General features: G+C 47.5%; 1 non-coding gene across 1 annotated transcript; it reads left to right on the forward strand.

The window, feature by feature from the left end:
• Positions 1-4,380: 4,380 nt before the first annotated feature.
• Positions 4,381-4,453, forward strand: TRNAR-CCU (transfer RNA arginine (anticodon CCU)). The gene has a single exon. It is a non-coding gene; the product is annotated as a tRNA-Arg (tRNA).
• Positions 4,454-10,302: the final 5,849 nt, after the last annotated feature.

Genomic DNA, 10,302 nt, shown 5'->3' on the forward strand with positions numbered 1-10,302 from the left:
GCAATGTATACAAACACTGATGGATCGGCAGCGAATGATAAAGAGCTGGGATTCAAGGATCGTATAAGGGAAGAGGATGCTGCTGGAGCAGTGGAAACCAAGCTAATGAAAGAGATAAGATCTCACGTATCCTCTCCAGACCAACTCACGATAATAAATAGGGGAAAGCAAAGACAAATGGAAGAGGAGGACCGACCCAACTAAAGAGATAACCATATGTTTCAGGAAATAATGGAAGACAGATTATAGGAAGAATAACTATAAGAAAGAAAATCCGACGGTGTTCATATTATGTAATCTTCCAATCTTTCTATCAATGATGTAATACGACTCTACGAGAATAACAATGCAAAAGCGACCATACTGGTTCTTGAAGCAGGGAAACATGCACCTCTCAGAGAAGGTTAGGAACTCATAATGGAGGAACATTATAGACAGAGACAGACTGAGGGAAATTTGGATTCTCATAGTGACAGAGAGTCATGCAGACACAAACTCTGAGAATGCACACAGCGAAATGTCCTACACCAACATGTTTATGAACACACTCGGAGGAGAATGATTGGTGCACCATCATTGCCACCTCTTATCTTTACAGACAATAGTAGGGATATTGAGAATGTTACATAATGTTACATCAATTAGAAGAAAGTGATTACGAACGATTAAGTATGATTATTCTAATAAATGAGAAAAAATATGATGAGAAAAGATATGAAGAGGAGATGCACTCGTGGAACCTATACAAACTTCAACCACATCTATGTTAACCTAACCTGGGTAGCAGGAGTCATTACCTACGACCCAAAGCATTGTGGTGGTGAGAGGTTCTATGACTATGTATAATGAGGGTGTAGGACTATGGGTACCTCTAACGTTAAATACAGAGGGGAAAGTAAGAAAGGAGATGGAATGGTTCAAATAAAATAGGATAAAATTCAAAGAAGCCTCAAGATATGCAGAGGAAAAGGAACATGCGACACCCCAGCCATCCAACCTTTGCAAGGTGGAAGAGAACAAGGAACAAGTATAGCAGAATGAAAATATGGGGGAGAGAGAAAACTGGGAAAGAATTATGTGGGCGATGCAGGAAAGAGAGAGAAAAAAATTCCAAAACTTTTCCATACATACGTCAGGAGCAAATCATCAGTTCAAGAGCAGTTAACCAGGCTATGGGATTCAGAGGGACAATGGCAGCATATGTGAGGAATTGAATGACAAATTCAAAAGTGTTTTCACACTGGTGAGACGGAGTGGGTGGGAGGTTTCGGAAATAAGTGAGATATTTAGAAAAGATATCAATAGAACACTAAAAGGTCTTGACCAATATGAGGCTTCTGGTTCTGATAAAGTTTTCCCATTCCATACACACGGCATGTGTGTGCAAGTACAGGGGCAGACAACAAACTTCTGGAAATGCTCTTCAAAACGTCGCTGCTGGAAATGTCAAAATCTAAGACAGCGGGAAAAAAAGGGTCAAACCTCATACCTATCTATACACAAGGAAAGTGGGAGAGGATCTCAACCACATGATCACCCTGACGAGTGTGACCTGTAATGTAGTAATAAAAAAGGTAATCAGAAAGCAAATCGATGACTTCCTGCAGAGAAGAAATGACCTAATTGACACATAACACAGGGAAATGAGGTCGTGCATAACGAACAGCTTAGATTTCTACGAGAGAGTGAGTTCTGTCTTAGACCAAAGGGAAGATTGGACAGATTGTTTGTATCTGGTATGCTGAAAGTCACTTGACGCTGAATCACCAAGCATGAATGAGGGACAGACTCCTCCACTGGATAGGTTTTCTTAGCAGAGAGGCCAAAAGAACTCATGTTAGAGGAGCCTTCTCCAAATGGGTTGAGGTTCACCAGTGGAGTGCAGCAGGGTTCTGTTCTGGGACTATCACTCTTCTCGGTGTGTGTGTGTGTGTGAACGACTTGCCAAACGTGTGGATCCATACTTGGATAAGTTTGCAGAAGGTGCAGAGGTCATGCGGGGAGTGAGAAGCGTGAGGAACTGCACCAACTTACAAGGGGACCTAAACAAACTCCAAAGTGGCTTTAATACATGGTTGGCGAAGTTCAGCCCTGTTTGTGGATGTAAAGTTATGAGCACGACGGTACGGACCTCAAGCACGACGGTACGGCCCTTGAGGACGACGGTGCGACCCTTGAGCACAACAGTATGACCCTTAAGCACGACGGTATGACCCTTGAACACGACGGTATGACCCTTGAACACGACGGTACGACCCTTAAGCACGACGGTACGACCCTGAAGCACGACGGTACGACCCTTGAGCACGACGGTACGATCATGGACTGTACCCTTAATTAAGGGTCAGGTTATGGGCATATTTTAACAGACAGATTATACACTTTCTCCAAAATTCATAAATACTTTTTCCTTTGTAAATTCTTTTTCATAATCCTCTGATCTATATAATGACGTGGACTTTTGTCCATGACTGAGGCCTACGACGTACAAAACAAACAAACAAACAAATGAAAAGCAGAAGGCTCCTCCCCCACCCACCACATTAGATGGAGACAGGATAGTAAACCAGAAGGCTCCTCCACCACCCACCACTATAGATGGAGACAGGATAGTAAACCAGAAGGCTCCTCCACCACCCACCACTATAGATGGAGACAGGACAGTAAAGCAGAAGGCTCCTCCCCACCCACCACTATAGATGGAGACAGGATAGTAAACCAGAAGGCTCCTCCCCACCCACCACTATAGATGGAGACAGGATAGGAAAGCATAAGGCTCCTCTCTACCTACCTCTACCTACAGCGTGTCATCAGCCGGCAGGAAGAGGAAAAAAAAAAAAAAGCTTTTGAGGAACACCCAGTTGGCAACAGTGTCGTCACTTCAGAACAACTCGTCCGATCACGTTGATGAGGAGAGACGGCGGCTCTCTATAAGTCAACCACAGGTTCGGACAACGATCCATGTACTTTCGAACAACAACTCACTTACTTGCGAACGTTTAGATGATAATACGAACACTCCAGCCAGGCACCGAGACCTTTAAACACTAGGCCTAAACTACATTCGGACGCTGGAACGTCTAACGGTTCGTGAGCGTTGAGGGAGGTAATACAACGGGTGAACATCTATATGAGCGGGAGGAGCAAATTGGTTGTTCTATGGACGTCTAACTGATTCAGGATCATGTGAACACACGTGTACGCAAGTCACCACAGGTAGCATAGGGGTATGAACAATGTAAACATGGAACTTGCAGGTTCGAAACCAGGATTTCATCGGTATCCAGTTCATGCTGATATATGTAGTTCTTTCAAGGAAAGTTACACGTGGATTTTAGCTTTTAAACACGATCGTGTGATTCTTGAGCACAACGGTATACGACCCTTGAGCACGACGGTGCACGATGAGCACCACGGTGCACGACCCTTGAGCACGACGGTGCACGACCCTTGAGCACGACGGTGCACGACCCCTGAGCACGAAGGTATACGATCCTTGAGCACAACGGTGTACGATCCTTGAGCACGACTGTATACGATCCTTGAGCACGACGGTATACGATCCTTGAGCACAACGGTGTACGACCCTTGAGCACGACGGTATATGATCCTTGAGCACGACGGTGTACGACCCTGAGCACGACGGTACGATCCTTGAGCACAACGATACGACCCTTGAGCACGACGGTACGACCCTTAAGCATGACGGTGTATGATCCTTGAACACGACGGTACGACCCTTAAGCATGACGGTGTATGACCCTTGAACATGACGGTACGACCCTTAAGCTTGACGGTGTACGACCCTTGAGCACAATGGTACAACTACTGAGCCCGACGGTACGACCCTTGAGCCTGACGGTACGACCCATTCGTCACGGTGGCCTCATCAATGACTTTACTCTTAATTAAAACCCAAGTCAAAGGTTAAGTCGTCATACCCAAGGGTCGTCAAGTCGTACTTAAAGGTCGTAACTCCAGGGTTGTCAGTCATTATCATGCATCACATAATGACTCCATGAGAGAGAAAGTAAACACACTAGGATTTACTTATTGCTTACCTCAACACACACCAACCTTGGCCTAATACCACTCTCAAATATATTTTTTTCCCTTATCATTTATTGCCTTTTTTTTTCTATATCCTTCAGCCTCTCTCTCTCTCTCTCTCTCTCTCTCTCTCTCTCTCTCTCTCTCTCTCTCTCTCTCTCTCTCCTTACGTCACCATTCTCGCCACTCTTACCTTTTAAAATGCTTCCCTTGATAACACGCATCAAAACCAGATTCACAAACAGTGATTTATCTAAAGAAATGATAGATGGGATACGAGAGAACGACACATCATCGTTAGATTTTCGTGTCGTACTCTCCCCTCTCACCGCCCCTGTGGCCCAATGGATAAGGCATTGGCCTCCTAAGCCAAGGATTGTGGGTTCGAGTCCCACCAGGGGTTCGCTTCCGTTTTCGTTTTGTGGGCTCGAAGTCCCACCTAGGCTTCGCTTCGTTTTCTTCAAGCAAACTGTGTATTTCCTTTCTGTTCTCGGTGTTGGGGGAGATGAAGACTTCGAAGTGATAATTTAAATAATCTAATAATTTTTCTCTCTCGTTAGAGGCCATATGGTTATTTGTATGGATTACATTTACTTTTATTCAGTTACGATTATTTTCGTGTTATTTCTGTTAGCGCAATCTGTGTTCACTGCTTGACTTAGCCTTTTTTTCTATGCTTCTCCATACACCAATCAGAAACTATCGTAGGACAGATATATATATATATATATATATATATATATATATATATATATATATATATATATATATATATATATATATATATGGAAGAGGCTGGTTACGCTAGGAACGAAATGCGTGTGGTCATCATGCAGCGCGAGGCAGGATCGGTCGCGACGTCACGTCGGCGTAGAGAGAGAGAGAGAGAGAGAGAGAGAGAGAGAGAGAGAGAGAGAGAGAGAGAGAGAGAGAGAGAGAGAGGTAGTAAGCGTGGGCTGGTTAAGACCACGTTATGCTGGTATGGCTCGGGTATATGGAGAGGATGAGCGACGAGAGACGAAAAAAAAAGATGGATCTATGTGCAAAGGAGGAGGAACGGGACTTATCAAGACCTGAATATTCAGAAGGGCTGAAATAGAATGGTGTGGGTCGATGTGGTATATGGGGGATGACGTACAGTTAAGAGAAACCAAGGAGTGGTCTGTGGATGGTGGGCAGGCAGACAGATAGATGTGTGCAAATGAAGCCATTGTTAATCTGCTCTTGTCGCCACCTTCGTTGTGGCTTAGTGGCAGGTACACTTCACATAGTTGTTCATGTGTACAAAACCGGAGGAAACTGGGATGGGGTCAAGGCCCGACCTTGACCTGACATCGCACGCATGACATAACTCAGGAAAACCACCCCTCCTCCCCCCCACTTTAAAATGTAATACACGAAAGTGTATCGCCGTCTCCCGCCGTAGCGAGGTAGCGCGAGGAAACAGACGAAAGAATGGCCCAACAAACCCACATACACACGTATAAACTTTTTTTTTTTTTTTTTTGCTTTGTCGCTGTCTCCCGCGTTTGCGAGGTAGCGCAAGGAAACAGACGAAAGAAATGGCCCAACCCACCCCATACACATGTATATACATACGTCCACACACGCAAATACACATACCTATACAGCTTTCCATGGTTTACCCCAGACGCTTCACATGCCTTGATTCAATCCACTGACAGCACGTCAACCCCGGTATACCACATCGCTCCAATTCACTTTATTCCTTGCCCTCCTTTCACCCTCCTGCATGTTCAGGCCCCGATCACACAAAATCTTTTTCACTCCATCTTTCCACCTCCAATTTGGTCTCCCTCTTCTCCTCGTTCCCTCCACCTCCGACACATATATCCTCTTGGTCAATCTTTCCTCACTCATTCTCTCCATGTGCCCAAACCATTTCAAAACACCCTCTTCTGCTCTCTCAACCACGCTCTTTTTATTTCCACACATCTCTCTTACCCTTACGTTACTTACTCGATCAAACCACCTCACACCACACATTGTCCTCAAACATCTCATTTCCAGCACATCCACCCTCCTGCGCACAACTCTATCCATAGCCCACGCCTCGCAACCATACAACATTGTTGGAACCACTATTCCTTCAAACATACCCATTTGGGATGTATAAACGTAAACGCCTATAAACATACACAGACACACACACACACACACACACACACACACAGGGCAGCAAGGCATCTACAGGGAAAGGACCATGGCGTATCCCGTCCCTCAACCATCAGAAGAAAGTACAGACTCGGGTGAGAAAGTCTTGGTGAGGAATGTGGTAGTGGGCGGAGGGCGGGGGGTCGGCGAGTGACGGGGTGGCAAGCCAGAGAAAGTTCCCCCCCCCTGGGTTGCTGGCTGCCTCCCCCCCCGACACCGCTCGCCTCTCTCTCGCTTATCATTAATATCATTATTATTATAATTATTATTATTATTATCATTATCATTATTATTATTATTGATTCCTGGCTTTCCTCTCCCACGTGTCCTCGACATCTGTAATAGCGCGGGGAGAGGAGACGTGGCGGTAATTAGCAGGGAAGGGTTCTGTCACACCAAGGCCGCCGGGGTAGGGAGGGGGGGGGACCACGAGGCTGAGGCGGACGTGACCAACTTGCGCTGCCTTGCCGCCCGGGGAAACGTGGCCAAATACGGCTCACTCATCTGTTTCAACTAAGTCTTTTTTTTTTTTGTCTAATCAGAGGAAAGGAAGAGAGAAAATAAAAGACGGATGTTTGAATTACGTCAGTGTGTGAGATCTTTCTTAGACGTAACGAAGCGAGTTGAAACCAAAATAAAATATTTGCTTAACGAAGCCAGTTTGTCTGATTTGAACGCCTGACGTAAATGTAATAGAATTTGTCACAGAACAATAAGAAATAATTCATGCTTAAAACAATAATATTTTTTATCTAATTAATGTATCAATTGAGAACTGGGTCGCTATTTACACTGAGAATATTCACAGACGTTGTCAATGTGTTTTCAATATTATCATGTCTTTTTAAAATTTTCGTTGCCTTGAGTCTCAGTTGAAAAGTTTTTCATTTGTTCTCACACACACAAAAAGGAAAAACAATATACTGTCCTCATTAAACCAGGTAGCCAACAGCCTCGTGGAGTAGTGTTCGTTTATGTCTTGAATTAAGAAGAAGAAGAAGAAGAAGAAGAAGAAGAAGAAGAAGAAGAAGGCCAGACTGGCAATATTAATCCTTGATTTGAAAATACAGAATTGCTTGTCGCGCTGTCTGTTCGTTCATGGCTGTGGTGATCCTTTCCTCCCCCCCCCCAACATCTAGATGCTTCAATAAAGGGCTTCGAAACCAAGCGTGGCTGTTGGGGGGAGGGGGGGTTGGAGGAAAGAGAAATAATAATGAATGAAAACCAGTGAGGACGGAGCAGCTGGCAACAGAGGCGCCTGCGCAAGGAGTTGGATCCCGCCCCGATATGAGGAGGTCGTGGAGTAGTGGCCCAACCCACCATTATCAGTTCAAGTACAGTAAGTACGGACCCACGTACACTGACACTCATGACCGGATCTATACGTACATACAAATACATACATATAAGCAAGACACAGACCAAACACACACAGACACACATACGGACAGTGGGATACAGTGAGCTTAAAAATTTGTACAACACTGAAAGTTCAAGACATGCCACTCCATGAGTATAGAACTCCCCTCCACCCACAGTACCATACAAATGGGTTATTACAAATGGTGATGATTATAATCTGGTAGGAAGCAGGGCACTTGTTCACCACAGGTGTCTTATGAGGACTGGGGATGTGTCTGGTTGGTTGGCTGGCTGGCTAGCGGCTGGCTCCGCTTGCTAGAGAGAAACTATAGTGATCAACCAAGTGGTTTCGATTGGGGAGGATTAGGATTCGCAAAGACCTGCTGATGGATTGGCTGGTGTGCAAGATTCTCACAACTGTGGTGATAAAAAGAACAAAATATGATGGTGTGGCAAGGAACCATCTGCTCTGCTATCTTCTCTCCATCTATATAGGTGAGGAATGTGGGTCATCATCACCACTGTCTCCTTGCAGATAGCTTGTTTGTTATCTGGCTTTCCCCAAGTACTTGTACGTACCACATCCCAGGACGTTGGCATAGGCCATCTGGTCCTGTGTTATCTGGCTTTCTCATTTACCACTTGGATGGCGCAAGAGCAGCCCAGCAGTGTGGTGGTATGAACGCTCTTATATTGAGAGAAGGAGGAGGAGGAGGAGGAGGAGGAGGAGTCTGTCTTTGAAGAAATCACCTGGATGTGTTAGGACGCTCGCAGAGGGAGTGGGACGTGGAGACAGAAGGCCTCACTCATCAAGCAGTTGCGACCATCTGGTACTGGGGTGGGGAGGGGTTGGGGTCTGGGTATATGTAACCAGTGAGTTACATCACTGGTCAGCAGTGACCACTTAGTACTAGGAGGAGGGGGAGGGGTGAGGGGGGGAGTATGTAACTTGTGAGGGCTACAGGAAACAGGTGAAGGGATCAGGTCAAAGTTCATGCCATCGTGCCCCAAGGGTCGTCTCTACTTCTTGACCTGCAATCAGCCTTTTAGACATGCGAGTCCACCCTGTATATGCATAACTTCACGACCTAACTGTATAGCCTTATAAGCAGCGAGGATATTAACGAGCCAGTGAGGAGGGAGGAACAGCGAGGTTTCCATGAGGCAGCAGTTCCAGTGAACGATTACCCCCCCCCCCCCACACACACACACAAACTACACACATCACACCACACACCCATGCAGGAGAGACACACACACCACACACTCCACACCACACACCCGTGGAGGAGAGAGACACACACTACACACTCCACACCAAACACCCGTGCAGGAGGGAGACACACACTACACACACCACACCACACACCCGTGCAGGAGGGAGGCACACACTCCACACCACACACCCGTGCAGGAGAGAGACACACACTACACACTCCACACCAAACACCCGTGCAGGAGGGAGGCACACACTACACACACCACACCACACACCCGTGCAGGAGGGAGACACACACTACACACACCACACCACACACCCGTGCAGGAGGGAGGCACACACTCCACACCACACACCCGTGCAGGAGGGAGACACACACTACACACACCACACCACACACCCGTGCAGGAGAAAGACACACACTACACACACCACACCACACACCCGTGCAGGAGGGAGGCACACACTACACACACCACACCACACACCCGTGCAGGAGGGAGGCACACACTCCACACCACACACCCGTGCAGGAGGGAGACACACACTACACACACCACACCACACACCCGTGCAGGAGAGAGGCACATACTCCACACCACACACCCGTGCAGGAGGGAGACACACACTACACACACCACACCACACACCCGTGCAGGAGAAAGACACACACTACACACACCACACCACACACCCGTGCAGGAGGGAGGCACACACACCACACCACACACCCGTGCAGGAGGTAGAGCACATCGTCAACACACCGCCCTTCATGCCTTGCTTAGTTTACTTATGTAACGTAGGTGGTGCACCTCGCCCAGGCCAGGCCAGTCACACAGGCGCAGCTCAGGTGTTCCTCCGGCAGAGGAGCCGACACACACACACACACACACACACACACACACACACACGCACACACACACACACACACACACACAGGACCAGCAGCAGCAATAGCGACTCGACAGCCGGACGCTGCGACGCGTCATGAAATATGACAAATAAATCGGGAGGGAGGGATGGAGGGAGGGAGGGAAAAATGGGGTGCGCGGGCGGCCGGAGAGGAAGGTGGGTCGTCAGGTAGTACTGTGACGTGCGCCCCCGTTCCTCTCTCCCTCTCCCTCCCAGCACAGATGAGACGTAACATGTGGCCCGTGGTCGAGGCCAACTGGCTCGACCAGTCGGTCCGTCACACACACACACACACACACACACACACGACTATGTAGATCCTCCCGCCGTCGCCCATGACACCAGCCAATCACCACTCCCTGGAAACTCCTCCGTCAGCTCCCACCAGCAGGTGACTGTCCCCCATCCCCCGACAGAGAGAGAGAGAGAGAGAGAGAGAGAGAGAGAGAGAGAGAGAGAGAGAGAGAGGATGACTGACGACGACCCTTGGCTGGCGTGGGGAGATCCTCGTCTTCCGCACAGCTGAGTGAGGTAGCTGGTCATCATGACTACAAGGGGAAGACCTCCTCAGCACCAGCGGCTAT

This window comes from Panulirus ornatus, chromosome 18, assembly GCF_036320965.1.
Source record: "Panulirus ornatus isolate Po-2019 chromosome 18, ASM3632096v1, whole genome shotgun sequence".
Classification (NCBI taxonomy): Eukaryota; Metazoa; Arthropoda; class Malacostraca; order Decapoda; family Palinuridae; genus Panulirus; species Panulirus ornatus.